This window comes from Dipodomys merriami, unplaced genomic scaffold (genome assembly GCF_024711535.1).
Source record: "Dipodomys merriami isolate MVZ:Mamm:240054 unplaced genomic scaffold, mDipMer1.0.p SCAF_146, whole genome shotgun sequence".
Taxonomy (NCBI): Eukaryota; Metazoa; Chordata; class Mammalia; order Rodentia; family Heteromyidae; genus Dipodomys; species Dipodomys merriami.
The window spans coordinates 1,697,765-1,720,478 of record NW_027202782.1 but is presented as its reverse complement, the minus strand read 5'-3'; the positions used below and the strand labels follow the sequence as shown (position 1 = coordinate 1,720,478).

The 22,714-nt window shown below is 48.8% G+C and overlaps 1 protein-coding gene across 2 annotated transcripts in view; it reads right to left on the bottom strand.

Annotated features, from left to right (window-relative positions):
* Positions 1 to 5,284, bottom strand: part of Ralb (RAS like proto-oncogene B) — a 44,148-nt gene extending 38,864 nt beyond the window's left edge. The window contains exon 1 of one of the 2 annotated variants that reach the window (XM_070021865.1): positions 5,177 to 5,284. The gene's annotated coding sequence lies outside the window, so the exon portion shown is untranslated. Of the gene's footprint in view, positions 1 to 4,455; positions 4,536 to 5,176 lie in introns of those variants that run through there. The other variant, XM_070021867.1, reaches the window with a different exon arrangement.
* Between the last annotated feature and the right edge of the window lie 17,430 nt (positions 5,285 to 22,714).

Sequence of the window (22,714 nt, the reverse complement as noted above, 5' to 3'; positions counted from 1 at the left end):
TCAATTCCTTAGTACCACATAAACAGAAAAGGCTGGACATGGCACTGTGGCTCAAGTGGTAGAGTGCTAGCCTTGAGCAAAAGAAGCTCAGGCACCGTGCCCAAGCCCTGAATTCAAGCCCCAGGACTAGCAAAAAAAAAAAAAGTATTGATAATATATTTTTTCAGCTCTCAGTTTCAAAAATTGTTCATGAGGGGCTGGGAAGTTGGCTCAGTGGTAGAGCGCTTGCCTTGCATGCCTGAAGCCCTGGGTTCAATTCCTCAGCACCACATAAACAAAAAAGAAAAAAGCCAGAAGTGGCGCTGTGGCTCAAGTGGTAGAGTGCTAGCCTTGAGCTGAAGAGCTGAGGGACAGCACCCAGGCCCAGGGTTCAGGCCCCACGACTGGACTCAAAAAAAAAAACAAAAAACTAAAATTGTTCATGAAGCGCCAGTGGCTCATGCCTGTAATCCTAGCTACTTAGGAAGTTGAGAGCTAAGGGGTCCAAGTTTGAAGCCAACTCAGACAGGGAAATCTGTGAGACTCTCCAATTAATCACAGAAAAAAACAGAAATGGAGCTATAGGTCTAGTGGTAGACCACTAGCCTTGAGTAAAAGGATCTCAGGGACAACACACAGGCCCAGAGTTCAAGGACCAGGACCAGAAAAAAAAAAAAATTGCTCATGGACTATCAAGTAATCTTCAGTCAGGAACCTCTAAGAATTTCAGGGCAGGGCTGGGAAGGTGGCTCAGTGGTAGAGCACTTGCCTTGTATGCGTGAGGCCCTGGGTTCGATTCCTCAGCACCACATAAGCAAAAAAAGAAAAAAGCCGGAAGTGGTACTGTGGCTCAAGTGGTAGAGTGCTAGCCTTGAGCTGAAGAGCTGAGGGACAGTGCCAAGCCCAGAGTTCAGGCCCCACGACCAGACTCCCCTCTACCCCCCCAAAAAAAAGAATTTTAGGGCACGTGGGTGCTGGGAGCTCACACCTATAATCCTAGCTACTCAGGAGGCTTAGATCTGAGAATCATGGTTCAAAGCCAGCCCCAGTAGGAAGGAAAGTGGTTGAGACTTATCTGCAAGTGGTGCTGTGGCTCAATGGTAGAACACTAGCCTTCAGCTCAGGGACAGTGCTCAGGCCCTGAGTTCAAGCCCCACATCTAACACACACACACACACACACACACACACACACACACACACACACACACACACACACACACACACACACACACACACACACACACACACACACACACACACACACACACACACACACACACACAGCATAAATTTCCAACCATAGTTCAAGCCCCACATCTAACACACACACACACACACACACACACACACACACACACACACACACACACACACAGCATAAATTTCCAACCATAGTTCAAGCCCCACATCTAACACACACACACACACACACACACACACACACACACACACACACACACACACACACACACACACACACACACACACACACACACAGCATAAATTTCCAACCATTCCACTTCTTCCAGTTTCTGCTAAGACATAAGTTGAATCTACTTTACATTGGAATGATTTCTTCTTTTCCTATCTTTAAATGCCCTGGTTCCATTTTCCCGAAATATAGCTAGTAACTTTGACTTATACTTTTTCCATGCAGAATCAATCCTAGAAAAACATCTACTGGGGCTGGGAAGGTGGCTCCGTGGTAGAGTGATTGCCTTGCATGCACAAGGCCCTGGGTTCGATTCCTCAGCACCATATAAGCAGAAAAAGCCAGAAATGCTGCCATGGCTCAAGTGGTAGAGCACTAACCTTGAGCTGAAGAGCTGAGGGACAGAGCCCAGGACCAGAGTTCAGGTCCCACAACTGACAAAAAAAGAAAGAAAGAAAGAAAGGAAAAGGAAAAAAAGAAAAACATCTACTGGGGAGTGTTGGTAGCTCTCACACCTGTAATCCTAGCTACTCAGGAGTCTGAGATCTGAGGAATTTGGTTCAAAGCCAGCCTAGGCAGGAAACCACTCAGAAAATCGGAAGTGGTGCTGTGGCTCAAGTGGTAGAGTGCTCGCCTTGAGCTGAAGAGCTGAGGGGTAGCGCCCAGGCCCAGAGTTCAAGCTCCACAACTGATAGAAAAGAAGGAAAGAAGGAACAAAGGAAGGAGAAAGAAAAGAAAAAAAGAAAGAGAGAGAAGGAAGAAAAACATCTACTTTTCAGACACAGGAAACTCTTACTAGGATTTCAGATAAGAATACCAAGTTTCCAATGGGAAAATGATGCAACTAGAAAAGGTAATGGACTAGGAGTATAGCTCAGTGATAGAGTGTGTACTTTGCATGTGACAAGGCCCCGGGTTCAATCCACAGCACCAAGGAAAGTAGTTGGATGTGCTCAGAATAAGCACACTAGCTTAACTACACACAGGGTTGTATATCCGTGGCTTCTTCCCATTCATGTTAGCCAGTTTTCCATTACTATAACAAAGACCTTACTCATCTTAAAAAGAAAAAAGAGGGGCTGGGAAGATGGCTCAGTGGTAGAGTGCTTGCCTTGCATGCCTGAGGCCCTGGGTTTGATTCCTCAGCACCATATAAGCAAAAAAAGAAAAAAGCCGGAAGTGGCGCTGTGGCTCAAGTGGTAGAGCGCTAGCCTTGAGCTGAAGAGCTGAAGGACAGCGCCCAGGCCCAGAGTTCAGGCCCCATGACCGGACCCAAAAAAAAAAAAAAAAAAGATTTTTGGTTCAAAATTTCAATGGAAGCTGGGAGCCAGTGGCTCATGCCTGTAATCCTAGCGACTCAGGGAGTTGAGACCTGAGGATCTCAGTGCAAAGCCAGCCCTGACAAGTCCCCAGTAGACTCTTCTCTCCAATAAATCACTCAGAAAACCAGTAGTAGCTCTTGGCTCAAGTGCTAGCCTTGAGCTGAGGAACAGAGCCCAGGGCCAGAGTTCAAGCCCCACAACTGACAAAAACAAAAACAAAAACAAAAACAAAATTTTTTTCACTGTTCTAGTCCACAGCATGCTGCTTTGGAGCCTACAGGAAGGCATGATTGGAAGCACTTGGAAAAGCTGCTTATAGGGGCTGGGAAGGTAGCTCAGTGATAGAGTGCTTCCTTGCATGCATGAGGCCCTGGGTTCGATTCCCCAGCACCACATAAGCAAAAAGAAAAAAAGACAGAAGTGGGGCTGAGGCTCAAGTGGTAGAGAGCTAGCCTTGAGCTGAAGAGCTAAGGGACAGTGTCCAGGCCCAGAGTTCAAGCCCCACAACCGGACCCCCCCCCAAAAAAAAAAGAAAAGAAAAGAAAAGCTGCTTATGGCAGAATGGCCAGGAAATGGAGGCAGTAAGAGGCAACTGTCCCAATATCTGCTTCAGGGCAATCCCCAAGTCCAAATTCCTTACTTGGCTCCACTACTTGCCAACAGAGCCACAGGATAGGGACCATGCCTTTGGGAGACACTTATCTAAACCATAACACCATTCCTCACGACCACCAAAGAAAAGAAAGAAAGAAAGAAAGAAAAAGAGAGAGAGAGAAAGAGGGGGAGGGGGCTGGGAAGGTGGCTCAGTGGTATAATGCTTGCCTTGCATGCATGAGGCCCTGGGTTGGATTCCTCAGCACCACATAAGCAAAAAGAAAAAAGCCAGAAGTGGCGCTGTGGCTCAAGTGGTAGAGCGCTAGCCTTGAGCTGAAGAGCTGAGGGACAGTGCCCAGGCCCAGAGTTCAGGGCCCACAACCAGACCCAAAAAAAAAAAAAAAAAGAAAGAAAGAAGGAAAGAAAGAAAGATCCTCAACATTTCTCATTTCATTTAATCCTCACAATCAGGGTAACTATTTTCATCTTTTTAAAGTTGTCCAGGCTGCAGTTTAGGAAAACCATGTTCAAAATCCCATCACTAATAAAAGTTCCAGAGATAAGCCAGGTACCAGTGATTCACCTCTATTAGCCTAGCTACTCAGGAGACTGAAATCTGAGGATCGAGGTTTGAAACCAGACCAGGCAGAAAAGTCTATGAGACTTTTACCTCCAATTCACCCAGGAAAATATGGAAGTGTGGCTCAAGTGGTAGAGTGCCAGCCTTGAGGGGAAAAAGGCCAAGAGACGTGTGAGGCCATTCAGTGCTGCCTTTCACAGTCACTCCATTTCTCAGAACTTCAAGATTGTGTTGCTGTCATTTGTACCTTAAAGAACACTGCCTTGATTTGTTCTGAGACTGACCTCCAAGAATCCTTCTGCTGTGCTTAGAACACTGATCACTGGCACATCCATAAGGGAGGTTATCCCTCCGATAACCAGCACCCACCAGCCATCCCCCAAAGTGAAGAAATGAGGTTAGGAAAGGAGGGCACAGCGGAGTTTGTCTACTCGACCAGTGTTGAAGGCAAGTCATAGAAAAGTTAAAAGAATCCGCCCCAAGTCTCTTCCATCACCAATTCAAACTCAGTTCACCTGATCTGGGACTCCTCCCCAAGAGACTCACCTGGCCACCACATCAAAGCTCCCACACTTCTAGTCTTCACCTGAGGGGGGAGCACAGAGGTGGACCACGGCGATCAAACAGCCGTCGCGACCGACGGACGGTGTCTGGCACCAGCAGTTCGGACCCAAGCGCGAGAGGACAGGGCCCGGAGACGCAGGGCCGGCCAGGGGGGGTTGGAAAAGCCACGGCGCTTCTAGAAGGAGCCACCCTCGGCGCTCGCCCGGTACCAGAGCGGCAGGCGAGCGCTACGTGGCTCGTGGGCAAGACCGGACAGAAACGAACACACCAGAAAAACGTCCGGAACCCGAGGTCCAGGCCGTGCGAGTTCGGTCCTCAAGTTTCGGCCGCACTCGGCGGCTCCCGAGGAAGTGGACGGTCCTCGGGAGGGAGGCCCGGAAGCGCAGGAAGGGGAAGCGGTGGCCATTTGTGGGAAAGGGAAGAAGCGACCGGAGAACAGGCTGGGGCGCCGCCCCCCCCCCCGTCTTCTCCTTCCCGGGTCAGCAGGGCCCCTCACCCCCCCCACGGCTTCCCCAGGGGTCCCAACGCCAAGGGGGGGGAGGGGGAGGGCCGCAGCCCGGGCGTCGCCCTCCGCCGGCCCCATCGGAGCGACGCGCCCCGCGGCTGCCCGCCCGGGACACAGGCCGTCCGCGCGCCCACTTCTCCATCAGTCCTTGCCCCACCCCCCTCCAGAGGGGGCCTCGGCCCCGCGTGGCGCCCTTACCTGAGACCCGTCCCGCGCCGCCTCAGCCGTCCGCCCCAGGCCGGCAGCTCTTAAATGCGCCCCGCCCACTCCCGGGGCCGGAGCCTGGCCGTCCCCAGCCGATTTGTCATTGAGCAGCCCGGGATCGCTACCCCACCCCCTACCCCCCCTCCCCCCGCAAGCGCGCCCCCGACGTCGTCCAGGCAACCCCTCCTTTCGGGGGCGCGCCCTCCCTTCCGCCCTCGCCCGTCCTCCCCTAGAGGTCACGCCCAGGTAAGGCAAACCAAACCAATCCAAACGAGGCCTTCCAAGCCACAGGGGGCGGAGGAAGAAGCTTCGCCAATGAGAACCCGCCTCTGGCGGAGGGGCGGTTCCAGACAAGCCGGCCCCGCCCCGCTCCGCTGCCTTCAGTCCGAGAGAGAGGCGCGCTGCACGTGACCGCCGCTGCAGAGGAGAAAGCTGGAGCTGGTCTGGGGACGCCGGGCGTGGGCGGGGGAGCGGCGCTCGCTCGGATCGTGGGATGTAGGCCAGGGCGAGGCTGAAGTTGAGAAAAGTAAAAGGGAAGGACTGACCTGATGGACCAACACCGAGGGCGAGGGCGAAGTGGCCCTGTGTGCTCACGCACGGGTGTGGCCGGGGGGCCTGGCAGCTCGGGGCGCCCGCGCTTCCCCTCCGAGCCCGCCACCCCTCGCTGGTCTAATGACATCCCATTAGCAGTAATAAAGTGACCTAAGCTGTAACTGGCTGTAACTGGACCCAGGTCACCCACTAGGTCTCGAACCTTCACTGTCGTAGCCTGAGGCAGAAAGTGGGGGGGGGGGAGTCCTGGGGGGAAGAGCTAGCTGAGACTGAGGGAGGGGGGTGACACTGTTGGAAAGGAACTGCACTCATTACCGGACTTAAGTAACTGCAACCCCTCAGTACACCACCTTTACGGTAAGTATTTTACAAGCTGCCCCTCCCTCACCCTCGGAATCCCAGGGTCGTGTAATTTTCTATCCATGCCACTATCCAAATAGGGTTAGCCTAGGTTGATTTCCCCACCATCCCCTCCTTTCTAGAGCCGAATGCTAAACCCCACACAGATACCACTATACAAAGCTCATGGCTTGGGCTGGGAAGGTGGCTCAGTGGTAGCGCACTTGCCTTGCATGCATGGGTTCGATTCCTTAGCACCACATAAGAAGAAAAAAGCTGGAGGTGGTGCTGTGGCTCAAGTGGTAGAGCGCTAGCCTTGAGCTGAAGAGCTGAGGGACAGTGCCCAGAACCCAGAGTTCAGGCCCCACGACCCTCAAACAAACAAACAAAAAAAAGGTCATGGCTTGTATCACAGTAAATAGTTCAAATGTTTGCCTCTAATCTCTAGGGAAGGGAACCCTCTCTTCTTCATTGTGATACAGCGGCTAGCACTGTGTAATTCTTATAAACTAGGACAGGCATGTATTTTATCAAAGGCTTTGTGGTTTGATTACCTTGCTACATAACAATTAACAGACTGACACCTCCTGGATCACATCTAGTTGGGATGGGAATCTCCAGCCTGGAGGGCCATAGAGGGCCCTAGACACTTTGTCTTTCTAAAAGGCCTGTATTGATTGGGAGAGGGGTTTGTCAGAATGGAGACAATTTAAGGACCCACAGGGCTTTTTCTGTTCTAGGTATGGGCTCTATCACGGGAGCCATACCTCCAGTTCTGTTCTGTTGGTTGGTTAGAGATAAGAGTTGTAAGGATTTATCTTCCTTTAGCTAGGAACTTTGATCCTCTGATGGTAGTCCCTTGAGGTAGGAATGAAAGTATGACCCACCAGTGCTTCTGCTCTATACTGATCATTTTGTATGGCCTAACCAAATGTACAAATGGTCCTTGATTTAAAATGGGGGTAGAAGGGGAGATTGGGAAGATGACTTAGTGATAGAGTTCTTGCCTGGCATACATGGAGCCCTAGGTTCGATTCCTCAGTCAGTAGCACATAAACAGAAAAAGCCAGAAGTGGTGCTGTGGCTCAAGTGGTAGAGTGCTAGCCTTGAGTAAAAGAAGCTCAAGGACAGTGCCCAGGCCTTGAATTCCAGCCCCAGGACTGGCAAAACACACAGACACACACACACACACACACACACACACACACACACACGGGGAGGGAAGATAAGAGATATAGGCCAGCAGAAGCAGATACGTTTGCTAAACTCCATCTCCATATTAGCCAGCAAAACTCAAGATTGAAGGTATGATGCAAACGTCAGAACACCAGCCTAGCAAAGCACTAATCCCTGAGTTCAAACTTCAATGCCATCAAAAAAAAAAAAAAAGAAGAAAGAAAGAAAGAAAAGAAAAAAAAAGGATGGACTTGAAGCCTGAGAAACCTTTGTTGTTTAAAGATACAAAGTATATTGGTCAGCATTGTATTAGTACAATTAAATACATTACTACCAATGGCAGTTAGCTTCTCCAGATAAAAGGGTTAAGCCAGGCGCCAGTGGCATACCTGTAATCCTAGTTACTCCACAGGCTGAGATCTGAGGATTGTGGCTCAAAGCCAGCCTAGGCAGGAAAGTCTGTGAGACTCTTCAATTAACCACCAGAAAATCAGAAGTGATGCTGTGGCTCAAGTAGTAGAGCATTTGCCTTGAGCTGAAGAACGCAAGGACAGTGCCCAAGCCCAGACTTCAAGCCCCACGCCAGACCAAAAAAAGGGAGGGGGTATTTAAATCACACTTTTGGAAGTTCAAAGTCCAAGACTGGGTTGAGGGGCACTGTTTTGCCCTCTAGTAAGGGTGGCAGACAGTGGCACATCATGTCAGAATGATCATACCAAGAACAGAAAGAAACAGAGAAAGAAAGAAATGGAGGAGGGAGAAAAGAAGGATGGAAGGAAGGAAGGAAGGGAGGGAGGGAGGGAGGGAGGGAGGGAGGAAAGGAAAACAGGAGAGCAAACAGAAAAATCTGCAGTACGAACTTCACTCCAGGGAACACCCCCTCACCACCCCCAGTGACCTCAAGACCATCCCATTGGGCCCTACCCTTTGAAGATCCCACTATCTCTCAGCTCCACCCTGGAAACCGGGACTTCAATCACAGTGGACTTTTGTTGTTGTTTGTCATAGGGTCATGTTGAACTCTGGGCTTCAGCTCCTCACCTCATGGCTAGCATTCTACCACTTGAGCCACAGTACCACCTCCAGTTGTCTGAGTGGTTTATTGAAGATAAGAATCTCATGGGCTTTCCTGCCCAGACTTGCTTTGAACTGTGATCCTCAGATCTCAACCTCCTGCATAGCTAGGATTTATAGGCATGAGCCACGAGCACGCAGCTTTTTTTTTTTTTTTTTGTCAGTCATGGGGCTTGAACTCAGAGCCTGGTTGCTGTCCCTGAGATTTTCTTTTCTTTTCTTTTCTTTTTTTCTTTTTTTTTTTTCCCCCCGTCGGTCGTGGGGCTTGAACTCTGGGCCTGGGCGCTGTCCCTCAGCTCTTCACCTCAAGGCAAACGCTCTACCACTTGAGCTACAGCGCCACTTTCGGTTTTCTGGTGGTTTATTGGAGATAGGAGTCTCACGGTCTTTCCTGCCCAGGCTGGCTTTGAACCGCGATCCTCAGATCTCAGCCTCCTGAGTAGCTAGGATTACAGGTGTGAGCCACCAGCGCCTGGCCCTGAGATTTTCTGCTCAAGGCTAGCGCTCTACCACTTGAGCCACAGAGCCACTTCTGAATTTTTCTGTTTATGTGGTACTGAGGAATCGTACCCAGGGCTTCATGCATGCAAGGCAAGCACTCTACCACTAAGCCACATTCCCAGTGGACTTTTGATGGCACTCAAATCACCACACCAAAATGACACTAGGATTGGAAAGTTGTTCTGACTGATACAAAGCCCAACTGTGTGCAAAGTATAGTGCTGGGAATGGGAGTGAACAACTTAGTTAAGAGAACAGTGCACGGAAAATCTAATAGGCAGCTCAGCAATTCAAGCTGTGACCTAACAAATTGCTTTAGATTGAGTAGTTAAAAAACTCCTAAGAGGTAGCATTTAAGCTAGGACCTGAAGAATGAGGAGAAATGAACCTTGACCAAAGCTAGGAGTAAGGGAGAGAACAGGAGAATGAATACTTCAGACAAATGAACCAGCCTGTCCAAACTCCAGAGACAGGAGAAAGGGAAAAAAGAAAAAAAAAGTACTAAAAACAGCCTGGAGGCCTATTATGAGCAGGGACGAGTGCACAGCTGAAAGAAGGAGGCGGAAGCCAGATTGTGCAGGAGCTTCTCAGTTCTGATAAGAAGGTTGGAAGTAGGCGCCAGTGGCTCAAGCCTTTAATCCTAGCTACTCAGGAGGCTGAAATCCTAGCTACTCAGTTCAAAGCCAGCCAAGGCAGGAAAGTTCATGAGACTCTTATCTCCAATTAACCACCAGAAAGCCAGAGTGGTGCTTTGGCTCAAGTAGTAGAGCACTCCTTTTGATCTGCATGCTCAGGGACAGCACACAGGCCCCATGACCAACACACAAAAAAAAGAAGAAGGTTGGAAATTAGTATGACACTGACCCACTCTCAGCCAGGTGCCTATGTCTCATGCCTGTAACCCTAGCTACTCAAGAGGTTGAGATCTGATGATCGGGGTTCCAGTCCAGCCTGGGCAGACAAATAGGGGAGACTCTTATCTCCAGTTAACCAGAAAAAAAGCCAGAAGTGGAGTTGTGGCTCAAGTGGTAGAGCACCAGCCTTGAACAATAAAGCTAAACAAAAGGGTAAGGCCCTGAGTTCAAGCCCAGTACACACACACACACACACACACACACACACACACACACACACACACACACACACACACACACACACACACACACACACACACACACACACACACACACACACACACACACACACACACAGATGAATTTGGTTGCCATGTAGAAAGTGGATGGCAAAGAATAGATGTAGGAATGGAGGTCAATAGGCTGGGAAGGTGGCTCCGTGGTAGAGTGCTTGCCTTGCATGCATGAGGCCCTGGGTTTGATTCCGCAGCACCACATAAGCAGAAAAAGCCTGAAGTGGCGCTGTGGCTCAAGTGGTAGAGCGCTAGCCTTGACCTGAAGAGTTCAGGCCCCACAACCTAGCACCTGGAGTAGATGCCCAACAGCCAAGCAGGAAGTAGGGGAGGTTGTGGAAGTAGGGGAGTTGTGGAGAGGAACTGCTGATTTCCTAGAACATCAGACAGCATTAAAGACTGGCTTCCAGGAGCTGGTAAGGTTATATAAATAGATGATATTATTAGAAAGCACCCAGGCAAGTGCTAAGCTTCTCTGGGGGCATTTGAGACTTGATGACTGCTTCAATTAAAAAAGAAAGGAGGTTGCCAATCTGCAAATGATCTGAGGGATGGGGTAAAGCCACTACTTCCTACTGATAGCAATAGAAACATTCCAAGCAGCAGAAACAAAATAAATAAAGACAAACTTAGTATCTAGATCTAGTACCTAGATTTTTTTTTCAATTTTTAATTGAAAACGTGGTGATCTGGGGTTTACAGTTACATAGGTAAGACGATAAGTACATTTGTGTTAAATCATCATTACCCCATCCATCTTTATGTCCCACGTCCCCCGATTTATTCCCCCCTCAAGTTGTAATGTTCATATCCCACATAGTGTCAAGTGAGTATCAGTGTCGCTGTAGTTCATCTATTGCCCTGCTGTTTCTGTGACTCCCTTTTTCTTTCCTATATTGCATTGTCTATTATGCAAAACATAAGGTACAAAAAACTAAGAGAAATGAAAAAAGAAAAAAAAATAGAGAAAAAAGAACCATCTAGATCATTTTTTTCTGTTCTCTGTTTCTCCATCTCTCCCCACTTCCTGTGGTCTACTCCTGATCTCAGGAGCAGGTTCCACATGCTCATTCTTAGAAATGACAACTCAAGTGTACCCTCTCCTTTCTGGGTATTTGTGTCATCCAACCAATCATAATCTGAAGGCCCAGGACAGGAGATGTATTCAGGGGAAGACCCAAGAGCTTTCTCTTACCCCTCTCCCAGCAAATCTTCAGCTCCTGAGCTCTTGCCTGAGCCCTAGTTACACAGGCATTTTATTTGGGGGGGGGGGGGTCTGGTCGTGGGGCCTGAACTCTGGGCCTGGGTGCTATCCCTCAGCTCTTCAGCTGAAGGCTAACGCTCTACCACTTCGAGCCACAGCACCACCTCCGGCTTTTTTCTTTTTGCTTATGTGGTGCTGAGGAATTGAACCCAGGGCCTCATGCATGCAAGGCAAGCGCTCTACCACTGAGCCACCTTCCCAGCCCCTACACAGGCATTTTAATATCTCCTCAGCCTGGGCAAGAGCCCCATGCCTGACCTTCCTCCAGGATATTTACTGGCAGCCCTCATGACAAGCAGTTAGCATTTGAATATTCTTTCTGTGCCAATATTGGGCCTTGAACTTGCACTATTGGGGGTGGGGGTTGTGGGGTTTTTTTGGTCACTATTTGGATTTTGAACTCAAAACATCTCACTCACTGAGCTTGCTTGCTTTGTTGGAGGTCTACCATTTGAGCCACACCTCTGGGTCAGCTTTTTGCTTGTTATTTTCAAGACAAAAAAAACCTTTTCTTCCCAAGCTGGTTTCAAACTGCAAAGTTTTGAATCTTAGACAAGTACGAGTTAGCATGACAAGCACTCAGCTTCCAAACATACTCAAATCTTGCTTTGTCACTGAACATAGTAATTGCCACTGTAACAGAGTGACTAGTGCCGATCCTTGAGCTTCTTTTGCTCAAGGCTAGAGCCTGACCACTTGAGCCACAGCTGTACTTCCAGCTTTTATTTTTATAGTTTTAGTGGTGATGAGCATCTCACAGACTTTCTTGCCTGTGCTGGGCTTGAAGGGTGATCTTCAGATCTCATCCTGAGTAACTTTCTTTCTTTCTTTTTCTTTCTTTCTTTCTTTCTTTCTTTCTTTCTTTCTTTCTTTCTTTCTTTCTTTCTCTCTCTCTCTCTCTCTCTCTCTCTCTCTCTCTCTCTCTCTCTCTCTCTCTCTCTCTCTCTCTCTCTCTCTTCCTCCCCTTTCTCTCTCTCTCTTTCTTTTTTTAACTTTTTTTTTGGGGGGGGGGTCTGGTCATGGGGCCAGGATTACATATGTGAGCCACCAGCACCCACCTTAGGCTTTTTTTTTTCTTTTTTTGTCTGTCATGGGGCCTAAACTCTGTGCCTGGGCACTGTCCTTCAGCTTTTCTTTCTTTCTTTCTTTCTTTCTTTCTTTTGTTGGTTGTGGGGCTTGAACTCTGGGCCTGGGCACTGTCCCTCAGCTCTTCAGCTCAAGGTGAGTGCTCTACCACTTGAGCCACAACGCCACTTCTGGCTTCTTCTGCTTATGTGGTGCTGAGGATTCGAACCCAGGGCCTCATACATGCAAGGCAAGTGCTCTACCACTGAGCCACCTTCCCAGCCCCCAGTTTAGCCTTTTTAAAATAGCTTTTTGTGCCAGGCACCAGTGGCTCATGCCTGTAATCCTAGCTGTTCAGGAGGCTGAGATCTGAGTATCGCAGTTCAAAGCTAGACGCAGGAAAGTCCCTGAGACCCTTATCTCCAGCAAACAGGAAGTGACACTGTGGCTCAGGTGGTAGAGCACTGACCTTGAGCTGAATAGCTGAGGGACAGTGCCCAGGCCGAGAGTTCAAGCCCCACAATTGACCCCCTCCCCCCAAAAAAGTAGCTTTTTGTTGTGTTTTATTGAGAGCTGCTTTTCCTCCCTTGCTATCACTCTATCACTCTTCAACATCTCTGTGGCCCCAGCCAGCCAGCAGGAACTAACCAGATGTTCCTGGAAATGGCTGCCGGAAAGTTAGTGGACCAAACATCTAGCCAGAGGGAGGGCTTTCATCTTCCAACAGAAACAATTCATTTCTATTTTACGTGATCACATTAACTGGATTAATCTTTCTGCTATCCCAGCTTATGCAACATCATCTCCTAGAAACCAATCCAGTGTGTCTGTAATTGAGCAAGTGCTCTTCATTACTGTAGTTCTGCCCGTAGGCCTGCCTGTCCTACCCCTCCTTTCCTTCCTGTGTCATGGCACTCCAGACCCTCTGCTGCCAAACACCTCCTTCTGACCTCCAGTACCCATATGAGAGCTGCTTCGGAGTGCCAGCTGCAGGACTGTGAGCTAAAGTACATTCAAGAGTCTAGAGTCTGTGTTGAGCTCTCTCCAGTGTGATTCTCCACCATCTCCCAGAAAGCCAACCACAGGGGGCTGGGAAGGTGGCTCAGTGGTAGAGTGCTTGCCTTGCATGCCTGAGGCCCTGGGTTTGATTCCTCAGCACCACATAAGCAAAAAGAAGAAAGTCAGAAATGACGCTGTGGCTCAAGTGGTAGAGCACTAGCCTTGGGCTGAAGAGCTGAGGGACAGCGCCCAGGCCCAGAGTGCAGGCCCCACGACCAGACCCCCCCCCCAAAAAAAGCCAACCACAGAGGAAAGCATGAAGAGACCCCTCTTCCCTCCCAGCAATGTGGTCTCCTGGACCACAACTTTTCCTACCCCCACCACCAGTATGGCTGAAATGCAGATGCACCTGGGATTGGAATTGGCCTGTTTCCTCCTCAGACTTCATGGGAGCATCTGTTGCTCCTGAAGAGCTAGTCTCTCTGTCTCCTTCTTGTCTCTCTCTCTCTTATTCCCACAGGTATATTACCCACCCACACCCCCGTGTGGCCTGTGCTGACCACTCCCCAGCAGACCTGGGTCATCTGCTCAGAAGTCCTCTGATTCACAGGGGCACATGAGCCCAGGAGCCATCCAGCTGTGGGTGGCTAGCTAGACACACAGGCAAAGAGAAGGTGATCACAGGTTAGGAAGAAGGGTGAGGAAAGGAACCATGTTGGCTAAAGGCCTATCATGCTCTCTCTCTTGGCCTGTAGTGCTCCCTCCCCCCTCTATCTTTTCCCTTCCCTCTCCCATCTCTCTCTCTCTCTCTCTCCCTTTCTTACTCTCTTTTTCTCTCCCCATCTACCCTGAGCTGCTGTCTCTTACTTTACAGTTGAGGACTCCAAGGGCCAAGAAGTGAAAAAGGACCCCCTCACTCTGAAGGTTAGCCTGCCTTGACCTGCTCCTGTTGTTGCTCCAGAAGCAAGAGCCTCCCATGAGCCAGGCACCAGTGGCTCATACCTGTTATCCTAGCTACTCAGGAGGCTGAGATCTGAGGATCAAGCTCAAAGTCAGCTTGGCTAGAAAAGTGTGAAACTTTTATTTACAATTAACCACCAAAAATCTTCATGTGGAGCTGTGGCTCAAGTAGAGCACTAGCCTTGAGCAAATAAAGGGACAGTGTCCAGGCCCTGAGTTTAGCCCCAGTATTGGCACACACAAAAAAAAAAAGAAGAAAGAGAGAGAGAGAGAGAGAGCACGGAAGGAAGGAAGCAAGCAAGCAAGCAAGCCAGCCAGCCAGCCACCAGCCAGCCAGCCTCCCATGGTAGTTCTCTTTCCCCCGTCCTCTATTTGCTGCCTCTGCTTGAGGCTGACTCTAGTTCCCTGGGAGGAGGAAAAAGAAGGAAAGTGCTCTTCTGGGTGTTTCCCCACTGGCTGTGGATGCTCTATGTTCAAAGGCCAACTCTTTCCTGCCACAGCCCTCCCCTGCTCCAGAGTAGGAAGGGACTGTACTACCTGCCACAAGCCACTCAGCCAACCTTGGTGATTTTAAAACGTGCCTCCTTCTTAACTAAACAGGCCCATTCCCCTATGTATTCTCCAGAGGGCCGGGCAAGGCCAAAGGACACGAAGTATGCAGGATGGCACTTGGGGGAAGGGAAAATCCTAAACCCAGAGAATCCCTTGTTTGATAACAAGACAAAAATTATTCTTTTTTTTGGTTTTGGTTTTTGTTTTTCTGGTCCTAGTGCTTGAATTCTGGGCACTGTCCCTGAGCTTTTTGTGCCCAAGGCTAGCACTCTACTACTTGAGCCACAGCTCCATTTCTGGCTTTCTGCTAATCAACTGAGGATAAGTGTCTCAAGGACTACCTGGTCTGCTTTCAAACTTCCATCCGCAGATCACAGGCTCCTGAGTAGCTGTGGCTACTCTTTTTTTTTTTTTTTTTTTAATTGGTCATGGGTTTTGAAGTCTGGGCTTGGGCACTGTCCCTCAGCTCTTCAGCTCAAGGCAAATGCTCTACCACCTGAGCCACAGCACCACTTCCAGTTTTCTGGTGGTTAATTGGAGATAAGAGTCTCACAATCTTTCCCGCCCAGGCTGACTTTGAACCACAATCCTCAGATCTCAGCCTCCTGAGTAGCTAGGATTACAGATATGAGCCACTGGCGCCTGGCGCTGTAATTCTTTATAGTGACCAAGAGGAAAGTTGGTAGACAGGTTCCACAAATACAGCACACCAGAGATCTGTGGGGTAGGGAGAAGAGCCACTGTCTCAGCAGCTCCCCCAGGCACCCCACTGGGGAGCAGCAGCGGGGGAAGGGCTCTCTCATGAATACTCAGGCTCTGGACCTGGGAAAAGCATGGACAACCTAAGCAGGTGGTTGATCCAGCCTTGAGCTTAAAGTCATGAGTCATAGAACATGCCCCCGGGAAGCTGTACTGGCCAGAGAGGCCTAGTCATAACTGCAAGATGCTGGGTAGGGCCACTTGGTCAGAGGTCAGAGTCCTGCTGGCTGCCTCTGGTGGCTCCTCCCACCTTAATCTGGACAGGTAGGAAGAGAGGCCCAAAGTATAGAAGACATCAAGGGGCATGTGGAACAGGTAATGCTGTGGGGACCCTCTCCTGTCACACCAGGTCTGTTCTTCCCATCAACTGAGGCCCCACAGTGCCAAGTCCTGCCCCTGGTACTCCATAGCACCATCTCCCAGCCTCAGAGGCTGGCCTGCTTTCCTCCATAGAGCTGAGGCCAGGCAGGGCAAACAAGAAGCAAACCAAGCCTCCAACCAAATTGCCGAAAAACATCCAAGCTCTGTCTCCCAATTTCCCTCTTCCCCATTGTCCCTCCCCATCTATGGCAATAGCAAGGCTGTGTGACCTTGGAAAAACCACTTCCCCTCTCTGGACCTCAGTTTTTTTCATTTGTAAAGTCTCACACCAGGTGCCCAAGGATATGAAGCCCACAAAGGCTGTGAATCCCTCTCCAGATCACCTGATCATCTGAGATATTACCCAGCAAAGTGTCTGCTACAGTGTCTGGCCTAAAGGAAGACTTAATAAACTTGTACATAAAAAGGTAGATGGATGAATGGATGGATTGATGGATGGATGGATGGATGGATGGATGGATGGATGGATGGATGGATGGAGGAAGGATGTGTCTAGCGCTACATCACTGTGACAAAATACCTGACATAAAAACTTAAAAGGGTGAAAGGTTTATTTTGGCTCATGGTTTCCGAAGTTTCAGTCCACCGTCACTTGGCCCTGTTGCTTTTTAGCCTGTGGCAACACAGTGCATCATGGTGGGATCACGTGGTTGAGGATGCTTGTTCACCTCAAGATAGACAGGAAGCAGAGAGACAAGAGAGGATCATGTTCACTAAATCCCCTTTAAGTACACAGATACAGACACACACAGACACACACACACACACTCACACACACACACACACACACACACACAGAGCCAAACTTCCTCTCACTAGACACCACCTTCTAAAGCCTTTACCACCTCCCAATAGGGCCACAGGCTAGTGTCCAAGCATTCAACATATGGGCCTTCCCAACTTATACAGCAGAATGCTTGGGAAGGTCAATGCTGAGGAGGTGCTGAGGAAAAGCTGATGAAGTTTGTCTCCAGTGGTGGACATAGTAGAGGGTTCTTAGCAGCAGAGGGCCGTAGAGGCTCTGGGGATTCTGGTGGAGACATATGCACGGACCAGCAGGCTGAATCTGAAACAGTCCCCAACCTGTGACCAGTGCTGGTCTCTCAATGCAGGCTCATCAAGCAAAGCAGCGCCCTGCCTAACCCACAGTGGGTAATTACCCAGCCCTGCTCTCTGCCTGGTTAGTTCACAGGGAGTAGTGACTTCATCCTGAGTAGCTCAGCAGAACTCTGATAGGCTGGGCCCAGATCCAGGCCTGGATGACCAATGTCTGTAGCAAATTCTGGTCTAGTCTAAGGACAAGCAGTCAGAAATCTGACTGCTCAGAGCATCCAGCTATATGTCCCCTCTCAGTGTATGCAGCTCCATCCAGCATGGGGGGCTAGGAATGTGGCTTAGTGGTAGAGTGCGTGCATAGCACACAGGAAGCCCTAGGTTCAATTCCTCAGTACCACATAAACAGAAAAGGGCAAAATGCTACTGTGGCTCAAGTGGTAGAGCACTAGCCTGGAGCAAAAAGAGGCTTAGGGACAGTGCACAGACCCCAAGTTCAAGCCCTATAACCACCAGATAAAAAAAAGAAAGAAAGAAAAAAGAAAAAGAGAGAAAAAAGAGAATGATTAATTTACCAGATGTCAGATCAAAAAGGATCACTTTTTTAAGATAAATTTGGGCCATGGGGATGGGAAGGTGGCTTAGTGGTAGAATGCTTGCCTAACATGCATGAAGTCCTGGGTTCAACTCCTCAGTACCACATAAACAGAGAAAGCTGGACATGGCACTGTGGTTCAAGTGGTATAGTGCTAGCCTTGAGCAAAGGAAGCTCAGAAATAGAGTTCAGGCTCTTAATTCAAGCCCCAAGACTGGCACAAAAAAAAACTGAGGCAAACCCCAATGTACATTTTACCCATAAATATCCTTGATATTACAGTATGCATTGTACCTGTTTGTGCCTGCACACATGTCTGGGCAATATACTATCTTTCTATCTTTCCTTTGCTTTACTAATAAACTTTGTTGGTCTCTACCTGGAAGTATCTTTAAATTGCTTCTGTTACATCAAGAACTCAGTATCCACTTTGTACTCATAACCTGATTTATGGAATTGTAACCTCTTTGTACAACTACTTGATAATATTTTTTTTAAAAGAACTCAGGCCAGACACCAGTAGCTCACACCTGTAACCCTAGCTACTCAGGAGGCTAAGAGCTGAGGATCAAGGTTCAAAGCCAGTCCAGGTAGGAAAGTCCACGAAACTCTTATCTCCAATTAACCACCAAAAACACTGGAAGTGGCACTGTGGTTCAAGTAGTAGAGTGCCAGCCTTGAGATGAAGAGCTGAGGGACAGCACCCAGGCCCGAAGTTCAAGCCCTATGACCAACAAAAAAAAAGGAAGGAAGGAAGGAGGAAAGAAAGAAAGAAAGAAAGAAAGAAAGAAAGAAAGAAAGAAAGAAGGAAAGAAAGAGAAAGAAAGAAAAAAGAAAAGAAAACAAATAGTACCCAAGTGCCAGGCAGAGACCTCCTTCCTTCTGAAAGCCTCCTGGAGTATCACCAGTCACAGTTGTTTGGCGATAACACTCCCAAGTCTTACAATGAGGCCTTTCCTCAGCACATAGCTGGCTGCTCCACCCAAAGACAAAGCAAACAGCTGCCTGCAGTTCCACTCCACCCCAGAACACATCTCCCCAAAATCCAACCCACTCACACATGGTACCTGGAGACCAGCCTCCACGTAGCCCAGCAGTATGTGTATAGGGAAGCATAACTAGGGGAGGCCCCAGGGAGGTCACAGGAAGAGGAAGATCTTTCTGTTGGAGGGTGGATCTAGAACTAGACACAGGATGGCAAGGCTGAGTAAACTTCCTGTTTCTCCCATCAAAGGGGATGCTTTCACATGACTTTGGTGCCATAGGGACCCGGTTTCTAGGTGCAGCTTCACTAACGCATTCTGTGTGAGTCCCCTTTACCTCTGAGATTCATCTGAAAATAATAGCACTGATGCCAGGCACTGGTAGCTCACACCTATAATCCTAGCTACTCAGGAGGCTGAGATCTAAGGATCAAGGTTCAAGGCTAGCCAGGGCAGGAAAATCCTTGAGACTCTTAATCTCCAATTAACCACCAAAAAGGCAGAAGTGGAATTGTAGACTAGCCTTGCACAAAAAGCTCAGGGACAGTGCCCAGGCTGAGTTGAAGACTAGGACCAACACACACACACACACACACACACACACACACACACACACACACACACACACACTAGCACTGAGTCACAGGGCCATAGGTCATTTTTAGGGCAATCTGGGTCCAATATCACTGGAGAATCCTATCTACCCAACTTCCATTATTTAATGCAGAGAACTTCCTCTTTCTATTCCCAGCCCTCACTGGAAATCCTACATATCTAAAGCCCAGCTTGGAGGAAAAGCTGAGATTGAAAGACACCAGCTTTCTCTTTTCTTGTTCTAAAGGGAAAAAAAAAAACAACCCCTTCAGCAATACCACCTCTGCTCCATCCTTTCTTTGTGTTTGAGCTTCTGGGGAAACAAGAAGCCTCCATGGTCGTTTCCTTCCAGGCTCCCCCACCCTCCCTGCAGAAATTCCCTGTGTGGCTGCCAAGCTTGTTATAAGAAAAAAGTGGTTTCCAAGAACAGGCCAGCCTATTTCAGAGACATGAATAGAGCTCTGCCCTCACAGTCACAGGTCACCTAGGCCACACTGCCATCAACATGGGACTCCTGCAGGCATGGGGCTTTTGGAGTCTAAAGAGGGTTCAGGTGATGATCTCCCTAGCTGCTGTAGTTCCATTCCAATCCAGGTACATGTGACTCACATTTGTAATTTTACTCAGAAGGCCAAGATCTGAGGATGGTGGTTCAATCCAGCCAGGGGGACTTGGAATGTATCTTCGTAGTAGAGTGCTGGCCTATCATACATGAACAGAAAAAGCCAGAAGTGGTGCTGTGGCTTGAGTGGTGGAATGCTAGCTAGCCTTGAGCACAGAGAGGTTCAGGGACAGCCAGGGCAGGAAAGGCTGTAAGATTGTTTTTTGTTTTCTGGTTTTTTTTTTTTTTTACAGTCCTGGGGCTTGAACTCAGGGCCTGGGCACTGTCCCTGAGCCTCTCTGTGCTCAAGGCTAGTACTCTACTACTTGAGCCACAGTGCCACTTCCAGCTTTTTCTGTTTATGTGGTACTGAGGAATCAAACCCAGGGATTTATGCATGCTAGGCAAGCACTCTACCACTAAGCCATATCCCCAGTCCCGTAAGATTCTTATCTTAACCCCCCTCCAACACACACCCCAAAAATGTCAGAAGTGGAGCGGTGGCTCAAGTTGTAGAGTACTAGCATCAAGCAAAAGAAGCCCAGGAACAGCACCCAGACCTTAAGTTCAAGCTCTAAGAGAAACGGACAGACAGATAGATAGACAGACAGACACACACACACACACATCATTGTACCCTGGTTTCACTGAGCCTCTGTCTATGAGGTGAAGTGGGATCTGAGGTGTAGCTCAGTGGGGAAGTGCCTAGCCTGCTTCTGGGCCTTGGTTCTCTTCTCAGCACCATCCAGTGAGAAACTGAACAGAAGAACAATATCAAAGTGTTCTGCAGAGAATCAGATTCTAAGTATGGGTGCACAAAATAGAGATGGGAAATGAAAGCAGGTAGTCCTAGAAGGGCCCACCAGCCGCCTTACAGGGACCTAGTACAATGACAACTCTGAAGGTAAACCAGTGCTTTCTACCTTTTATTCCAGAAAATGCAGAGGCCCCAGGACTGCAACTGAATCTGAGTCAGGGCCACTGGTATACAGTTCACCCTGGATGCCCACCCTTCCTAACCTCTGAGCCTCCACTTAGCCTGTTACTGGAAAAAGGAAAGTGAGCAGGACAGTTCCCTCATAAGAGAGAACTAGGGGCTGAAATTGTGGCTTAGTGGTAGAGTGCTTGCCTAGCATGCATGAAGCCCTGGGTTCGATTCCTTAGTATCACATAAAGAGAAAAAGCCAGAAGCTTAGGGACAGTGCCTAGGCCCTGAGTTCAAGCCTCAGGATTTGGGGGGGAAGAGAGAGAGAGAGAGAGAGAGAGAGAGAGAGAGAGAGAGAGAGAGAGAAACACTAGGGATACATTCTCCACTTAGCTTCCCAACTTCCATACTTACTAATCACAGGAACTTGATGAAAAGTGTTTTGGTAGTTTTTCACAAAGAAGGGAAACACACAAAGAGGAAGTTTAGCAAAGGTTTATTTATTAGAACAAGGCCAAAGTGGGGAGAAAAACAAAGGGAGAAACGACCCCACCCCCTACCCCACCCCTAACCCCCTACAACTTGAGTGGAAGCAGAGAACTCAAAATGGCTGTCCTTGTCTAGGTGTATTTATGCTTTTCCAACTGGGAATTCCAGCTTGAACTTCCACTTAGATATATAATCACCTAGCAATACCTAATCATTTTCTAAGTTTCTAAGCATAGAGACAAAGGGTTTAGGGTGAATTCAGTACCCAAAATGTAGGGCCTAAACTGGGTCTTAGTATTCAAAATATGGATACAAGAGGTCTGGGGTTGGCTTGTTATTTGTCAAAACATGGAGACATGGGCTGGGAATGTGGCTTAGTGGTAGAGTGCTTGCCTAGCATGCATGAAGCCCTGGGTTTGATTCCCCAGTACCACATCAACAGAAAAAGCCAGAAGTGGCACTGTGGCTCAAGCAGTAGGGTGCTAGTCTTGAGCAAAAGAAGCGGACAGTGCCCAGGCCCTGAGTTCAAACCCCATGTCTGGCCTCCCCCAAAAAAGTATAGTAAATAGCTAACTCCTCAAGAGGTCCCCAGTCTCCTGGCAATACCAAGGCCCTCATCACCTCATCCCCAAATCAAAGCCCATTTCTACTTCCTGTCCAGATACACCTGCACCCCTGCCCTTTCCTCTTCCTTTTCCTCTCCCTCTGGGGCTCTTGATGATCTCCGTCTGACTCTCCAATATACCAGCTACTGGTTCTTCAAAATGGGACTCCTTGTTCTGACAGTTTCCTCTCTGGGAGGCAGAGTAGCTCACTCCAGCCTGCTAATATCCAGCCTCTTGCTTCTGAGAGGTCACCTATATTTGTATTCCTGTGCCTAGCTAGAGCAGGAGAAAAATGGCCCATTCATCTATTGTGTGCTAGCCACTTTTCTGGAGATCATCTCTGTTGATGTCCATACCCATTCTTTTTTTTGGGGGGGGGGGTCTGGTCGTGGGGCCTGAACTCTGGGCCTGGGCGCTGTCCCTCAGCTCTTCAGCTCAAGGCTAGCACTCTACCACTTGAGCCACAGCACCACTTCCGGCTTTTTTTCTCTTTGCTTATGTGGTGCTGGGGAATGGAACCCAGGGTCTCAGGCATGCAAGGCAAGCGTTCTACCACTGAGCCCCCTTCCCAACCCTCCACAGCCCATTCTTGACGTTAGTGTCCCATTGTGCAGGTGAGGAAGCTGAGGTCTCAGAAGAAGAGAGGTTTCAGAAGACTTCAGAGCAGTTCTGTAGAACAAAGTCTGCTTTTGCTGAAAAACACTGACTCCTTACTTGGGCAGACAAATCAAAAGTGGGAGAGAAAAAAAAACACCTTGGCATCCCTACCTCCGTTTTTATAAGTGTTTGTTTTGTATCATTCATCTTTCAAGGGCCTTCAAATCTGAGATAACATCTTTACAAGGAAGGATAGAGAAAACTGCCCCCAAAGAAAGGCGTAACAGATCTTTCTCAGGACAGAACACCCACCAGGGCAAC